The following is an 18,487-nucleotide window of genomic DNA, read 5'->3' as shown; positions in this document are numbered from 1 at the left end:
AAATACCACTTCTTAAAGCTAACAGTAAGCTTTCAAAAACATTTTGCCTATATTAAGAACTTAAACAATACAAATCTGACTTTAACACAGCATCAAATTAAGGTTCCTTCCTTCTACCACCACTGTCTGAGGGAGACTGAATATGTCCCCAATGAAGAGGGGAAAGCTACCATCATAGGTAGTAAGTAAAGGATGATGGTAATTTCAATTTCCTTCTCTTCTTCCCCCAATCTTCCAGAAGACACTCCCTTCCTCCAGTAGATATGCCTCTCCTTGATCACATGGCACCTACCTTAAGGACAGATACCTTTAGTGTAGCCTCCGCCCTACACCAGAAACATCATATTTTTGAGATTTGGAGGGAAGAACTCAGAATGTATGCGTATTTCCAAATTTTTCACAGCAATTTTTTTTTTAAAGTTTCCTATCAGCTTTTATGGAGTGCAGAATTAACATGCAAAATCCATAGTGTTGGCCAATCAACAAGTAATTATGCATGTGACATAAAAAGCCGTATTTGTAATCTATGCAACATCCTAATTTCCAGGAATTAATCCCCACAGTTCTTCTACTTCAGTTTCTAAAAACTATGCAGCACTGGAATATATTAATTTCCCAATAGTGGTAGCAGTAGTAAAGACAAAGTGATACTATAGCACATCTACAATCATTTCAGTATTGTAAATGTGATGCATGTACTTGGAGTCTTTTAATAATTGAGCCCATCTTCTAGGCTCATATGGGCTTAGTATGCTGGTTCTAAAAACTTAAAATCAATTATGTGCCTTTATAATGCAATTGAGTAAATACTAGTCACTGTAGTCAAATATAATTTCCTATCATTTACTCATTACTAGTTAAAGAATGATTCATATACTTTACACTAATAAAACTGAAGTTCCTTTTAGCTTTTAGTTGTTTTTCAAGACCCAAAATTGCCAGTGTGGTTTTCACTGTTCTGTCGCACACCGTACCATCCAAAACAGATCTTAAATTATTTTTTTCACTGCATTATGCAGTATAGGATCCCCAGTATGGGATCCTCAGTACAGGAAGGAGGGAGGACTGGAGGAGAGGGAGGGAGGGAGAAAAGGAAGGAAGGAAGGCTGGGTCACATCTTTTCTTTGCTACTGTGCCATTTTATCTAGAACTCTAGTATTATTTGCTAAGTTTACAGCAGAGAAATACTAGGAATATGTTTGCTAATTTATCATTCCCAGAAAAGGAAATTAGAAGAGTGTGCGTTTTCCATTACTCTTATTAACAGTTTGACAAAGTATCATACATTTTAAAATTCTAGGTAACTTAAAAAATATATTCCATTTCAATTCTAAAAATCTAATAAATCCAGAATGTAATCTTAAAAGTGTATCTCTAGCCCAAACAACCAACATTTGTGGATTCATTATGGAATGCTTCATTTTCATCATGTGCTAATGTCAGCTCCACCTAAAGTAAGTAACATACATACACAATTACAACTGAGAAATTTTACTGGCAATCTATACATTCAATCAAAAAAATTATATTAAATTGGGAAGGAAAATAAGATTTTTCTAAATTAAAAAATGACCTTAGTGCCTTAGTAGTCAGTAGTAGCTCCAATTCCCAAGACTTTCTAATCTTCCTCATACTTCAATTTAAACTAGTATTTATGAAATGCTTTTAAATTCACAAATGTTTTCATATCCACTGTCACCCTGTCCCTACTGAAGGAAAGTATTATCATGCTCTTCTTGTGGGAGGCTCTGAGAGATTCAGTTTATATATCATGCTACCTGATAACATGGATTAAGAGGTATAGCACAGTCTAAAACAGCATTCTTCCTACTTTAAACTGTGTACAAAAGAGGTCCTCTACAAAGTATGTATTCTGATTTAATGCTTCAGAAATGGTGATACGTAGTACACTGTTTACTCATACTCTTCAGAAGCTCTGAAACCCGTCTCAAGAGCAATCAAATGAATTCTCCTGAGATGAAGTTTACAGCAGCACTAAGATGGGACAGAAAACTGGCCATGCTAATGAGCTGTGCTGGGGGTAGGAGTAGATTGCTATACACAAATTAGAGCAAGGTATCATTCTCACAGCCCTAAACACAGGATGGAAAGAGCCAGTGAGTGCTGCACTCTATACAACATATATCTCTTCAGAAATTACTAGAGAGGCCAGGTAAGGGTAATCAGGCAACAGTGGGGCATGGAAACTAAGAAAACAAATTCTGATGTGAATCTGCCCACACTCTGCTTCCACCATCTATTCTGACCATACCAAGTGGTTTTATTCTTTGCTTTAATTTTTCCAACTACAAAATGTATTGATTACATTATCTACTTGCTAGGGTTGTGAAGTTAAATGAGATAACATACATAAAGCAATTACAGCTGTAGCTGGCACATAGTAACCAATCACTAAAATATGACAGGTTATTTATAACTAGTCAGTATGCGAGGTACTACAAACATCTGCAGAAAATTGTCATTTGATCTGGCTTTTATAGATGAAGCAATTAACGGAAGGGCAATCCAGAGAAAATAGATATAACTAGGGCTTGAAAGCTGATACCTGACCCTGCAGATTGTACACCACTGCAAAATCACTATAGTTTTAAAAATTTGGTGTTAACAAATATATCATAAAATGGCAATTGTAAGAACAGACCCATGTACCTTTGGTTTAACATTTTCTACCACTAGAAATATGCTCTACCCATAATATGGAAATACAAATGAAGTGTGAGTACAAGATGAAGATTTAAATATTAAATATTAGTGCAAGACACACTGCCATTAATCCCACTCAAAATACACCCCTTGCTTTTAAACTTACTTATCTCATCATTCTTGCCACTTTCTGAAGCAGTTCTGGAAGTCCTTTTTGATTAGTGTCTTCACAATGTGTGATCAAAACTGGAGTAAATGGTGTTATCAAGCGACATCCAAAGGAAAAGAAGGTTTGTAAAAACATTAAATGTATGTCTTTATGTACCTTATTCACTGACTCTGGCACCGTGTAATTTCTGGCTCTTCTCCGAAGTCAAAACAACCATGAAAAGTAAGTGTTTTAAATTGATTCAGGATATTGAAGCAGCCATGCCAGTTCAGCTACAGACACTTATGAAAGGGGACTTCCAGAACTGCTTCAGACAGTGGCAATAATGATGGGACAAGTGTATTCAAAGGGAGGGAGAAGGGCCAGGGACATAGCTCAGTGGCACAAGTGCCTGCCTGGCAAATGCAAGGTCCTGAGTTAGATTCCTGGTTTTAAAAAAAAGGAGGGGAGGAAGTATCTTGAAGGGGATTAATGGCATTGTGTGCTTTACTACACTAGATTTTAAAACTTAAATACCATATTTTCCCATCACATCTCATATTCATGTATACACACACATCAACGTCTATATGGATACACACACATCAAGCAAAGTCAACTGCAACCTTGCAATGGCAGAATATTAAGAACAACCCAACTTCCCATAAATCAGGAAACAAGTCACGATACCTGACCAAGGACTATTCCAAATATTCCACAACTATTAAAGGCAGTATGATAATTACATGTGTATTCACATGTAAAGAATGTATGACAGCCTATTAATTAAAAACAAAGTTTCAGACACTACTGGGTTTTGTGGGGTTTTTCTGGTCTTTTTGAGACAGGGTCTCACTATGCAGTTCACGCTGGCCTAGCACTTTGTAGCCCAGGATGGTCTCAAACTTGCAATGATCCTCCTGCCTCAGCCTCCCAAGTGCTGGGATTACAGGCGTGCACCACCACATCCAGCCTACTGTATTTTTATAATGGTCTCATTTAAGCAAAACAAAAATGTGGTTGCATTAATATATACCATATGTACATGTGTGAAAACATACAGAAAAAAGGCATAGAGTTACCGTATGTACATTTAAACTTTATACTTGCAATATAAAAGGGAGATTTTTTTCAACTCTTACTCTGTATCTTCCACTACTGTTTATATTTCTTAAGTCTATATATTTATTATTATGAGTTAAAAGAACAGAAAAAGATAATGTAATATCCCTTTAAGATTTCTCCAACTAAGTAAATATAAAATACTTTAGTAAATATAAAATACTACTTACAGTTTAATATAACTGGCACAAATTTTAGAACAGGCCTGGTTTAGGGGATATTATCCTTCTTCCCCAATATAAATTCTACTTGGCATTTCCTGAAGGAACTAAATTTTAAATCATTCCCAGTTTACCTGAAGTATATAAACAGAAAAAACAAAAACAAAATAAAAGAGCACTAAATAGCGCATGAAAACTAAAAAAAAATTCCAGATTTGTGGGTCCTTCATCCTGTATGAAGATGTTCAAATCCAAACACCGCCTAGAAGACTAGTAATAAACCAGTAAGAACATTATATAGGTATCAGTGTTGCTCTTATCTTCTTCATTAAAGTACTTTACTTCTGTACTAGAATTTTATAGAGAAGAGGAGGAAAGTAAGGAAGTCATGGTTACTTGCAGTCTTAGAAATAGAAAAAATTGTTTCAAAAGACCACCACTCAATTAAATGAAAAACATATAAAATTAGTTTGCAAACCACAAAATCCTACACAGATGTTCTCTACTTAACAACTTAGTAGAGCTTAGTACAGACGTGTGTGTATCCATATAAACATTAATGTGTGTGTACACATGAATATGAGATGTGATGCGAAAATATGGTATTTAAGTTTTAAAATCTATTGTAGAAAGCACACAATGCCATTAATCCCCTTCAAATTCACTGCTTAGTATAGCTACTTTTAGTATATGGGCATTAGGGTCATACAAATGTATATACAAAGATTAATACATTCAAAAATAAAACCCAATTTATTATTCTTTTGTATAAACATAAGAAATAAAGGTAAGACCTCCTAACTACGTAAAAGTGTTTTTTAAAAAGGGGGAAAGTCCTATTATAATAAAAAGCTGGTAAAAGCCAAGCCATCACATAAGTCTTAATAGATCATTTTTTTTAAATTAAAAGGTAGCACTTCAAACAGACTATGAAATTACTGTCAATTAACTATTAGAAAATACAAAATTAAGTTCTCATCTTCTTCCATGATCCCACATAAATTTGAAAAAAAATTGAAAATGAAAAATAAGACATAGAATAGCCAAGAGGTGAAAGCAACCCAAATGTCCATCAACTGATAAGCAGATAAACAAAATGTGACAAATATATTCAATGGAGTATTACTGCACCTTATAAAGAGGGAAATCCTGTCATGTGCTACATGTATTAATCCTGAGGATTATTTTTTAACTGAAATAAGATAGTCTTAAAAATACAAACACTGTATGATTCCACTTATAGGAGTTATTCAAGGTAGAAAAATTCACAGAAACAGAAAATAAAATGGTGAGTGACAGAGGTTACGAGGAAGGGAAATAGTGAATTGCTGTTCACTGGACATACAGTATAGTTTTGGTTTACAAGAGGAAAAAGTGCTGGATGTGTTGCACAACAATGTGAGTATACTTAACACTTCTGAATTATTCACTTAGAACTGGCTGAGTAATTTGTTTTGTTGTTTACCACAATTTCTTTAAGTGTTAGTTATTATAATTATAAAACAGGTATGCATTATACTACTAAGTTTTAAAAATTACTAAATTAAAACATCAAAGAAAGCACTTGGTCAAACTGCTTCCTAGCACTTCAGTGGCATGTGTAGTTAAAACTATAACAGGTAAGATTAAAATGAAAAGGGATATGTATAGAACAGAAATCTTTACAAGACTGATACAAGGAAGGAAATATTTACTTTCAGCAAGTTTGAAAATCTAAAGCATGAAATAGATAATCTTCACAGAAAATATAAATTAAAATATTAATGAAATAAAATCCAACACTGAGTTAAATTAATGCCATACTACAGTATCAAGTATTCCAAACATAGCTTACTGTCAGGTAATCTGTGACTGTAAAATAAACGGGGTAACGGAAGAAATGATCAACAGACACCAAAAATATGTCTGATAAAATTTAATGTATTATTTCTGGCAAAACGTAGTGAGCTAAGAGAGATATTATAAACTGATAAAGAATAACTGCATTATGCTCAACAGTGACACAACAACATTACCATTAAATTAAGAAAAAGCAAAGGTTAGACTCTATTACTACTGTGTAGTTTGGTAGCATTCAAAACCTGTACCATAAAGAGAAGAAAAACAGTAATACTACTAAAAACTCATAATAATTAAATGGAGTAAATACAATAGTTTAGTCAGAAAATTCAACAGAATAAACTGACATAAAAGAATTCAGTTTCGTAGCCATAGATTTGATCAAAGTATCAATCTTATACTCCAACAATAGCTAACTAAAATATGTAGAAAAGATAATCATGAATGTAAGAACTATAAAGCAATCTCTAATAAATTCCAAAACAAATACACAAAACCTTAAAACAGAAGAGGCTGTTTCAGGAAGAGAATACTCAATATTATACATCTACCTCCTCCAATTAATCCAAATAATCCAAATTTCACATTGTATCTATCCAAATATAAATGAGAATATTCTAAATAAATTTACGAAAGATAATAAAGTATATCTACCAAGTTAAATGTGTAACAGCTAAAACTGACAAAAAATTAATCAGTTGCCTTCTAAGACATAAAAACATTTTAACGTATTATGTTGAATCATGTATTTGATAACTTGACTTGCTAAAAACAACAATTCACAAGATTCAATTAGTAGTAATTAAAATGGGTGTGGGCACAGTAATAAGCAAATGACCATCAGGGATCTGCAGTGTTAAACATTCAAATTCCCTATCTCGCACCCAGGTATCATTTTCTTAGTGCTAAGAAACTGCCACTAGTTCACACTAAAGTATGTGATACTAATAAAGCTTAGGCGAAGATCAATATGGTTTTGATTTCTTACTGCAGCTCAACTTATTACACTACAGGTAAAAAACTTAAGAGAGATAGAAGAGGACAGGGAAAGGGCTAAGTTTCCTCCAACAATTCTTCAGGGGAAAGGATGCCTACACCAAAACCTAAAACACCATGAGCTAGGGGGAAAACATCCTAGGAAGTAAAAAGACCCCATGCCAAAAAGTCTGCACGTTCTGAGAACCAGAAAGGCCAGTCCAACAAGCAAGAGATGGTAAGAGCTGAAAAGGATACAGTATCAATTATAATAACACAAATATCCATGTTTTGCAGACCAGGTTAGAAATTTGGATTTTGTTCTAAGATTAGTAGGAAGTTAAATAATGACCTACCTTTCAAAAAGATAAGCTTAATTACATGAAGAAGAAATGAGGTATGTGAGATGAAAGAGTATGCTTACTCACTATGAAATCTAAGGTAAAGTAACAGACAGTGCTTGAGACCCAGAAGTGAGAAGATTCAAGGTACACTGTGGAGGTCTTGTGTACAATATTCTTTCCTTTCTCACTCTCCTAACTTACTCTCCTTACCTTTTTAGCAACAGGATGGTTCCTAAGGGAAACTATCCCATGAAGCTCAGGAAGGAATGACTTCTACACAGGGTAGAAGACTATGAGGTAGTCCCGAATAAAAAAAAAAAACAACACCCATTTCCTCAGCAGTGGCTGGTTTAAGAATCGATACAGAGCTCCAGGTTATAGGCACAGTCCTATAATCCCAGCACTCTAGGAGAATGAGGCAGGAGGATTACAAATTCAAACCTCGCCTGGGCAACTTAGGGAGGTAGAGTCTCAAAAAATAAAAAGGGTCAGGGATGAAGTTCAGTGGACATACGACCCAAATGAGGCCAACAAGATTACTCTAAGAAATACGAAATGGTCTTCTGTATTGTTAGCCATAAGGACATATAATGTCCCAGAATTATGCAAGACATTAATTATCCTCTAATACCCACTCTTCTTCCTCTTATAAAAGGCCACATCTCCCGAATTTTGTAATAAAATTCTTTCCTACAATAACAAGGATAACACATCACATGTGTACCAAGTTTACAAATCTGAGAATTCAAGAAACTCAGAATATTGTTATGTACTGATTATTTTTTGTAGGGCTGGGGATTGAACCCAGGGCCTGTTGTGTGTCAGGAGACTGCTCTATTAGTGAGCTACACCCGTCACCTACCCTGGCAATTTATAAAAACCAACCAGAAAAACAGAATGAGCTACAAACTATGCAGTTTGCAAGCTGAGACAGACACAAAAGCAGTGCTAAGAGAAGCTCTCTTAAGAGCAAAACAAAACCAGGAAGAGTCCAGTAACTGGGCCCTCTCTGGCTAGAAAAGGCAACTTCATCTATGCTCTAAATACAAGGAGATAGATAACTTTGTGACCTCAAGCATTTTCTGCTAGATCATAGCAAAGACCAAATTAAGAGTGTTGCTTTCTCACCTGTGATGGTGTCTAATGTGTCAACTTTGTTAGGCTAAACTAAGAGAAAAGAAGGAAGAGAAACACCCATTTTGTAGCAAATACCTTCCCACAATTATGCAATCAAAGTAACTGAAAGGGGGTTCTGTAGATGTAATTAAAGCCCCTACCCAGAGTTACTGCAAGCTAAGGGGATCTTCAGTGAGCCTGACCTTCAGTAGTGAGAGAGACCTGGTCTGTTAAGAAATCTAGTTCTCCCTAGCAAAAATGGGCTCCAACAGCTGAGTCTACGCTGTCTCCTCACTGGATCTCCTCCTCAAAACTACTTGGGAAGAGTGCTTCGGCCTCTGCTCATAAATTCCAGCTTGCCCACAACCTTCCCTTCCTAACTGCTGCCTTACAGATTTTGGACATGGTTAGCCAGCCTTCGTAATCTTTCTGTCCCTCACCATGTAAAAACCTACTTGCTCTGTTTCTCTGGTGAAACCCTGCCTGACACAATACCAAAAAACTATGTGTGTATTTCAGATGTCCTCAAACAATCAGGAAACAAAGTAAAGAACTGGCCTAGCACAGAGACAAATACAGAATCAGCAGGCTTCAAAAACTTGTAACTAAAAGAGATATTTTGCTATATACTTAGTGTCACATGGTCCTGATTAAAAATGAAATAGAAATTATAGTTTTTGAAAAGTTTTACCACCAAACTACACTAAAGCTCTACAAAAACGTACGTTTAAACTTTAAGAAACTTTGGGGGCCCTGCCTTTGAACCAACTTGAAGGGTGCCACTAAAGCACAGTTTAGGGATAGCATACTCTCCAATGCCTGCTGTATTTCAGGATGCGGCCGAAGGAAGGTAACAAAACAAAACAAAAAAAAACAAGAATCACTCAGAACAAAGTCATGGACACAACAGTCAAAAGTACCTCTTATCCCCATAATTAACCAAGGAAGTTGTATAATGGCCAGGACAAAGTAATATATGGAGATGTAAATTCCAGTCACAGGCATATAGATAATGTAACAAAAGAAGACTAAACAAAATCACCTAAGAAATGAGAGGTAATACAAAACCAAAAAAAAAGCAGTAAAGTTCTAACTGAAGGATGTATATTAAGGCCGCAGGAAGTGGGAAGTTTAACAAAAAAAAAAAAAAAACCTACTCAGGTAGAAAGAGAACAGGATAGTATTACATAAATAAAAAAAAGCATTTTAAAGAAAAAAACGATCGGTCAATTGCAACTAAAAAAAAGTAGGTAAGAATTGAACACAGTATTTAAATATTATATGCAAAAAGAGATCCATGTACCTTTGGAAAAATCATAGAAGTGTCAAAGGAAGTGTCCACTAAGACTTTTTCAATAATGGAGTGAAGAAGGTCTCTACAAGTCATAAAAGAACAATACAACTTACTAAAAAAGTAGTTTTTCCATATTGTGAAAGTATAAGCAGAGGATAGAGTCTGCCAACAGCTGTTTGCCATACTAATAAATGTCTGGAAGCTAATGGCTACCACTGTGGCACCTCTTGTAATTGCAGAGGCCGAAGGTAACTTGTATTAATCTCATGGTGTCTCCATAAATGTAGTATTAAAATATATATGAGCTTCTCTTTTTCTGATATATACATTTTTGGCAGACTCTATATATATAACAATACCACAGAAATATTTTTTATATTCAAAAATATATTTTTATATTCAAAAAGGGTTAAAATTCAAAAAGGATTCCCATAAATAAAAACACCATGAAGAATTAATTCCCATAAATACAAGCAGTACCAACAAGTAACTAAGAAAAATGTTAACCCTAAAGAATGGTAAAAAAGGAAATTTTCAAAAATACAAGCGAAAAATAATAAAAATTGACTCAATGTTGATGTGATGCAATCAGGAAAACAAAAATGAAATCAAAGTACTATTTTTAAGACTTTAAGGAAATTTAGCACATCTATGAATATCTCATGTATTTTCTTCAGTACCAGGGATTGAACCCAGGGCCAGTCTACCACGAGTTACATCCCCAGTTCTTTTTAACATTTTTTTTTCTTACTCTGAGATAGAGTCTCATTAAATTGCCGAGGCTGACCTTTAACTTGCAATCCTCCTGCCTTAGCTTCCTGGCTTCTTATATACTTTTGATGTGGTGGTCAAACTTAAAAGCATTTGTCATGTACATACCTTCAGGTCCACTCAAAAATTTAATTTCCAGAGATTTATTCCAAAGAAATATTTTTATACTAAAAAATAACCAAAAAAGGATGTTTCTTTCATTCACTATTATATTTGTAATGCAATATAGTGAAAACAATCTAAATGTCCACTAGCAACAGATAGAAATTATGCAAAGTCCTATTATGGGACATTGATAAGCAAACAAGTAGAATGTGGCAAGTCCTAATGTACTCTCAGACAGACACATTCATTCTCTCTCAGAAAAAAATGAAGATTTGATATTCACCAAGATGTTAACAGGATTACTCTGAGTTGAATAAAACCCACTACATAGTACACATTTATTCATTTTTGTAGTTAAATAATCACTACCTAAAAACTTTAAATTGATATATTTGAAAAATGCTCAATGAACCTTTCACAGCAGGCAAAATTTCTAAGGGACAGCACTGCTCTTCCTGATAACTGGATTACAAGAAAAAAATGAAGACGATACACTAAGTAATTCTGAAAAGCAAGTGTCTTGGTTACTTTTCTCTCGTTGCTGAGACAAAACAGCCGACACCCAGAATGAAGGAAGGAAGGAAGGAAAGGTTTATTCAGCTCACAGTCCGGGGAGGTTTCAGTCCATACAAGGCAGGGTGGCACAGGGCAGAGGGCAACTGTTCAAGGTAGCAGAAGACAGCAGAAGGGAGGAATAGTGGCAAGCAGCCTCTTTCTCTCCCTTGCATATGCAAACTATCCGCCCTAGGGCAAGTGTAGCACTCATACCCACAATCCCAGCATTGGATCATGGATCAATCATAAACTCCAAAAGCCAGCCCCATGACTGCATAAGGCTTTGCGGGGACATCCAGACACAAACCATAACAGCAAGATTATTGGTGATTTTTGTACTTTTTTATATTCCTTTGTCAAATTTTCTATAAATTTGTAGGTTTCTACAAATTGGCACAATGCTAACTAATTAATAATGTTTTATAGTCTGAAACGTATTTGCAGTTTAAAAGAAGGTATTGCCCACCCTACACTGTTCTGTAATTCTACTCCTATTTCAACAGATCTTTATCTACAACCATCATCAAGTATAACATAGAGAAACCTTGCTTAATTACAAAATCTTCAGGGTAAAAGCAGAATGGATGAGTTTTAAGTATAATTTAGTGGTTAAGGACACTTTAGAAAAAAAAATGCTCAGTTACACAGAAAACTAACACCAATTTCCAAGTAAAATAATTATACGTACTTAAAATCACCATCAGAGTTTTATTAGTTTCACTTCAACAAAATGTCATTTTTATGAATGTAGGAAAAAAATGTCTTTTTTTTTCAAATCCCAACTATGTGGTTTTGTTAGGTCTCAAAACTCATAAATTTATTTAGAAGAACATAGTATATATTGATAACTACTTTCTAAACATCCTATAGAACTAAATTCTATCACTAAGTGAAGTTTCCATGGAAGTTTTCCTATTTATGACACGTATAAATTTGTTTAACTTGCACGTTTAACACTACCATGATCTTTAACTACAGCTAACTTTATCACATTCACAGGTAAGAGAGTTGAGATTATGAAATATTGAAAACAGCCACACACAGGAGACACTAAATGTCAAATAAAGAAATTAATTCCTCCACCTCAATTATGAGATACACCAGTTTCCAATCTGGCTATTTTCAATATTAATTCCACATAAAAACAAAAGGCAAACATGGAACACAGAAAGAAAGAGACAGTGACAGGCCAGAGACAATGACAGGCCAAAGACAGGCCAGAGACAATGACAGGCCAAAGACAAGCCAAAGACTCAAACAGACAGGTGCAACACAAAGACTTTTTCTTCCTGATTTAGCACACAGCAGCCCCTCGGTTCAATCCCCAGCCCAAAAAAAAAAAAAAAAAAAAAAAAAAAAAAAATTTAAAAAAGGATTTTAGGATAAGTTTTTATTTCATTTTTTTTCTTTTCTATTCCTGTCCCTTCTTGAGGGGGATGGAGGTGAAAGGTTAACAGTCTTAGAGAAAAGGGTAAGAGGCAAAATTTCCCCAGCTAGAAATGCACAGCTAAAGATTAGTTCCACAAATATGTCATAGCTAGTCTGTACATTCACATAATCTCAAGAAATGAAAAATGAGTTTCCTTATCTTCAAACTGAAGTAACACTAATAATCTTCCTGATTTTCTCCATGGTATAACTCAGGTTGAGAAGCTGGCCAATTTGAGCAAAGTAATAAGCAACAAGAATTTAACTGCCACAATCTTCAGTCCTTCTTAATGATGGATTCCATCCCTAACCCTCCATCATTTTTAAAACTATCCCTCTCTAGACCTTCCTTTGTTTTAGTCATCATATTCGTGGTATAGCAGTCAGAAATACATATAATCCATTTTGTGAGGATATCATGTTAAAGTTAAAAATGATTTAAAGTTTTCGGTTATCTCCAACACCTATTTAAACTTGCCCAAGAACTGCCGGGCATGGTAGCACATGCCTGTAATCCCAGCACTCAGAAGGCTGAGGCAGAAGGATCGTTGGGAGTTCGAGGCCAGCCTGGGCTGCAAAGTGAGCTCAAGGCCAGCCTCAACTGCATAGCAAGACCCTGTCTTAAAAAGACCCAAAAAAAAAAAAAAAAAATCCTAAATTTGCCCAACATTATACTAAACTTTTACCCAAAAAGCATGCTTTCTCAGACTATTTACTAAAAAAAAGCACTTTTTTTTTTTTACCTTTGACTCATAAAAACCTATTTAACACTTTTAATCTTGCTGTCCACTTCCATCAGCACAATTCACTATGAACTACTTGCAAGGCTCAAGAGAGATGTTAGCATGTAGCACAATTGTTTATAAAGACACTAAACAATACTGGCTACAACAGGAATTCCTAATGTACTCTAATCTTCCCAATTTTTCTTCCCAACTTTCATTTATCTTTAGTTTCCCTCAGAAATAAATTTAAAAAGTCAACCCTGGTCTGGCTATATAGCTCTGTGGCACAAGTGCCTGCCTGGCAAGTGCAAGGTCCTGAGTTTGATTACCAGCACCAAAAAAAAAAAAAAAAAAAAAACCATAAAAAGTCAACTCTGAAAAACATCATTACAGGAGTGGTGGTACACTCCCATAATCCCAGGATTCAGGAGGCTGAAGTGGGAGAATCCTCCAAGTTTGAGCCCCGCCTGGGCTACACACTAAGTTTAAGGCCAGTCTGGGCTATGTAATGAGCCCCTGTCTCAAAAAAAAAAAAAAAAAATGTTTGTGAGTTCTGTGGTCAACAGAAAGAGGCAACTTAAGTTGTGCTTTCAATAATTATGTCTGGGGGCCAGGGATATAGCTCAGTGGCACAAGCACCTGCCTGGCAAGCACAAGGTCCTGAGTTTGATTCCCAGTACAAAAAAAAAAAATTATGTCTGCATTAACTCAGAATTTTGCAGCAATCTTGGAGAAAATAAACACTGTCCTTTCTAATAATTAAAATCCTAAATTATAAATCATGACCAAATGGTATCTACATTGTTCCACAATTACACTTCTCTTCACGACTAAGAATAACTTCCAAAGACAAAAGAGAAGTCAAATGTCGTAAGTCAGGAAGATTATCTCCCTCTGGGTAGCAAATGGATGTTCATACATCTATTTCATAGGTAAGGTTTAAGGAACTAGTAGGGTATTCATATCTGCCCATCATCAATTCACTGAGGACATTTTCCCTCAAAAAACATGAAAGCAGAAGAAAATTAGGCATAGGTTACCATGGATATTGGTCCTAATAAAAACATAATAGTATCAGCAGGCACTGCATCTCCCATTGTGAAGTTGTAATTCTTTCTCATCTTTGGTCAAGTATGGAAAATTCGTAAGGATCCTCATTATATCTACACTTTCTAACCTATTTATAGACAAAATAAACTACTGTTGCAAATTAAACACAATATCTTAATACCTAAAAATTGTTTTTCTATTCAGTGGGATAGCATAATGAGAAGGTAGGTAGAAGCATTCTAAAAATAAGACTAATAATTATTTGATGGTTATGGAATACTGAAAACTTTTACAATCGTAACTCCCATTCCAGGTTCCTATGGTTTAAAGTGCGACTAAACCAGGTATGGTGGTGCATGCCTGTGATCCCAGCACTCTGGGAGGCTGAAGCAGGAGGATCTGAAATTCAAGTCCAGCCTAGGGATCTTAATGACTTAGCAAGACCCTGTCCTAAATAAAAAAGAGGCTGGGTATATGGCTCAGTGTGAAAATCCTGGGTTCAATCCCCTGAATGGGGTAGAGTGGGAATGGGAGGAGTTGAAGCTCCAAAAATTTCCTGCCAAGTGGCTAATAATACTTATAAAATATCATTATTTCAGAGACCTGACTTCATGAAAACCTAGACCAGGTAAGTCCTAAGGCCTATATAACACAGACCAGTACATCATAGGAAACAAAGCAGGCACAAGGGTGGTCTACCAGGAAGAACTGACGAATCTTAGACCTAGTATTTTACAGATAGGTCATCTCTATTACCACATTACCTTCTTAGAAGCAGTTTCCATACTTTGAAAGATCTAAAAACATGGCTATGACAGTCCCCATTGCTTTAACAACAATGTTTCAAAACAGTAAGATGGTGGAGGAAATTGAGGTCATACACCTCTCTGGCTATCTAGTAAACTTCTACGCACTTACCACCTGGCTTGGGAAGGAAGGGAAAAAAACACCTTCAACAAAATCTTGTGTATTAATTTCAGGGTATGCATTCTATCCATAACCCAGGTTAACACTCCTATGTTAAAGGAAAAAACTGTTTTGTTTTAGCTGAATAAGGAAAGATTTTTTTGAAAAGTAAAAATCCTGAAGGACAAGAGAGAATCAACAGATGTTCCTACAGATGGAATATTTCACTATAAAGTTTTCAGTTTATTTACTCACTATGAATGGTAGAAATACAGACAAACTTGTCTGTATTTTCATTTTTTAAATAAATTTTTCAAAACAAAGGCAAAGCTTTGGCTAGCCAGTCTATCTTTGTTGGTCTCTCCTGCTGCCAAAAAGTGTCTTCTCCTACACTATATGAACTTATTTGAGTATGATCTAAAAGGTCACCATTGGAGACACTGCACCCAGTATTACACAGCATAATGGAGCAAGGGAATCAAAAGTGAGTGAGCACGCTCTGTTTGTGAGTTAAACAGATACAGGCTAAAGCCTACTATGACACTTAGCTATTCGACCCTGAGAAGTTACTTTAAAAGTGCCTGGAAAAGGAACGCGCCCTCCCAACACTTTTATATCTCAGAAGCAGGACACGCCTTAAACAGGATATACAATTAACCACCTAACTTCACTCTCATGCTTCCCCAACCTGTGTTTACCCCCTGGTGCATTTCTGCCTTAAAACAGCTTTCTTCACCACTGCTTACCCAATAAGCCCGAAATGAGTACTTACTAGAAATTCCAAATATTTACTCAAAAATAAAATAAATAATAACGTAGGTGGTGGCACCTACATCATAGGATTTGATGAAAATGAAAATACATGGAAACTTTTAACTTACTTAACTCTCAACAATGCTAACAAGTAAGGATCTATTATCACCACCTACACGTTAAGAAACTGCAGTGGAAAGAGGTTAAGTAAGCTGCCCAAGGTCACAATGGTTATACAAAAGTGACCGATCAAAGATCTGAATCCATGCTTCAGATTCACACTCTTTACTATCACTCAGGCCTCACACACAGTAGGCACTGAGTACTGTGAGTATTGGTTTTTACTAGGAGGCTTCCGACACTTACCAGGCATGTAACAACAAATGCCAATTACTTCAATCCTATTTCCCTCTAATGCTTAAGGAAGAACACCAGAAGTAAGAAATTCAAAGATGCTTAAAACCAATCTTCAGTTGTTTAGAGACTCAAGGAAAGGAGGAAGAAGCTCTAGTCCTTCTATAGGTTTTCTAAATGAATTCTGGATCCTCCCTAGGTACTAGTCTTTCACTAAACAATTTTTTTATCAAGCATTGTGTTAAAGTTATAATAGGAGACAAAATAAGACAGAATTACTACTTTAAAGGTTTTAACATGTAGTTTACAAATACTACTACGTCAATTAAAAAGATAAAACTGGGTAACAAGCTCTGTTCTCTGAGCTAATCTGGGATTCTACGAATTTACAGCCATAGTATCTTTTCATTATAAAACAAAAAGCTGAAAAGAAATGAATTTGAAGAAACTATCTAATTTTGAAGTAACTTTTTCTTTCATTCTCATTCTTAACCTCTATTTCTTCTATGTTTGTAAATAGACTGTACCTAGCTTTGCAAATACTTTTAAATACAAAATACTTATGTACTGCATTCAAGTATTGTGATGCTGTTTCAAACCAGAGTGTGGTATTTTGTTACAAAATATAAAATCTTAATAAAATATTGGTATTTCTTCCCCATAGCTGCATGACTGGGTTGACATGAAATGCAGTGTCAATGTTTTTGAAAAACATCTGAAGGAAAATACAAAGAAAGAAATTATTACTAAAAAGTGAAAAAAAAGGGGCATTAATCTAATCTGGCCAGGTGTGGTTGTGCACACCTGCAATTCCAACATCTGAGAGGCTAAGGCAGGAGGATCACTGCCAGTTTGAGACCAGTCCGGGCTACACAGTGGGTTCAAAGCCTGCATGGAATACATGGCAAGAATCCTGTCTTAAAACTAAGTGTACTGATCCTAGCCTTTAGAAAACTTTTAATTTGTTACTACCTGCCAAACCTTCCTCTAAACCGTGTGATTTTTAAAATAAAGATGCTTGGCTAGATCATTTCCAAAATGTTCATTTCTGAGAAAAACCACAAAATTGATTCTAAATATCGACACAAATTGCAAGTAACAATTCTATCACACCTTTCTCTTCATCGCTTGAAATGCAACTTGAGCAACACACTCTATCTTGAAACATGCAGTTAGAGCAATGCAAAAACCTATCAATACAAGGCTATCTTCAGACTAACAGAAACAGCAGCAGTGTGCATATTTTTGATATACATACTCCAACTCTTACATATCTACCTACATCTGATCTGAGATTAAAAAACTAATCTGGTCTTATACAAAAATTGGAAACGCTTTAAAATATATTTCTCCTATTTGGAGGGAATTCAGATGCAATAAATGCAATTTTCAGAAAACTAGGCTTTCACCAAGTTCTATGTTTGTGGAAGAGAGTAAGAAGTAGTACCTCTATATACTGTAATTGAGTTGTTTTCTTTAGAATTAAGTTTTAACCCACTTTTCAAGCTGTTTTCCTCTGCTATCTTAAATTACAATTTTTTTTCTCCAGATTAAGATGCTTCCATCTCAAGGAAACAGGAGAGTTATAAAAGAGCTTATAACTAGAGTAAGGGTGACTCTTCGCTGGTGATCAGTGGGGCATGTTCTGCGAGCTTCGGGGTTCTAAGGCCTTCTCTGAGGAATATGGTCCTGCAACGCCGCCTGTCTGTAGACCCAGGAAAAACCATAAATTTATTATGAAACCAGATCACTAGGACAGATCAAGAGGCCTTCCTATTCCAACTCACCACAACCAAGGCTGGTTCCCAAGCAGACGCTGCTGCACCATATTTACTGGGAAAACGACAGGCCCCAGCTTAACTGCTCCTCTCTAAGGAAGCATACGGAGCTGTATACGTGTACGTGTACCCATAGGGTCAAATATATTTTTCACCCAGAGTTATTTACAAAAGTAGAGGGGTACAAGATCAGCTCATCCAAACTCCTTGAAGAATCGAGGAAGTGCAGATTACTCAGCGGTCACACAGTGACGGAAAAAACCTGCAACAAAACCTATGGAAAAGTACAGCCTTTCACGTGTCTCTCCCGTACACAAATGACTTACTCGAGCCCTCGCGCTCGGCCCTGCTCGCAGCGCCCGCGAGTCCCCAGAGCCCCGCGGCCGCCTCCGCCGCCCG

Source organism: Chinchilla lanigera, unplaced genomic scaffold (genome assembly GCF_000276665.1).
Source record: "Chinchilla lanigera isolate Chin_1 unplaced genomic scaffold, ChiLan1.0 scaffold00046, whole genome shotgun sequence".
NCBI lineage: Eukaryota > Metazoa > Chordata > Mammalia > Rodentia > Chinchillidae > Chinchilla > Chinchilla lanigera.
The sequence above is the reverse complement of the archived record's forward strand: the minus strand, read 5'-3'. Positions refer to the sequence as shown.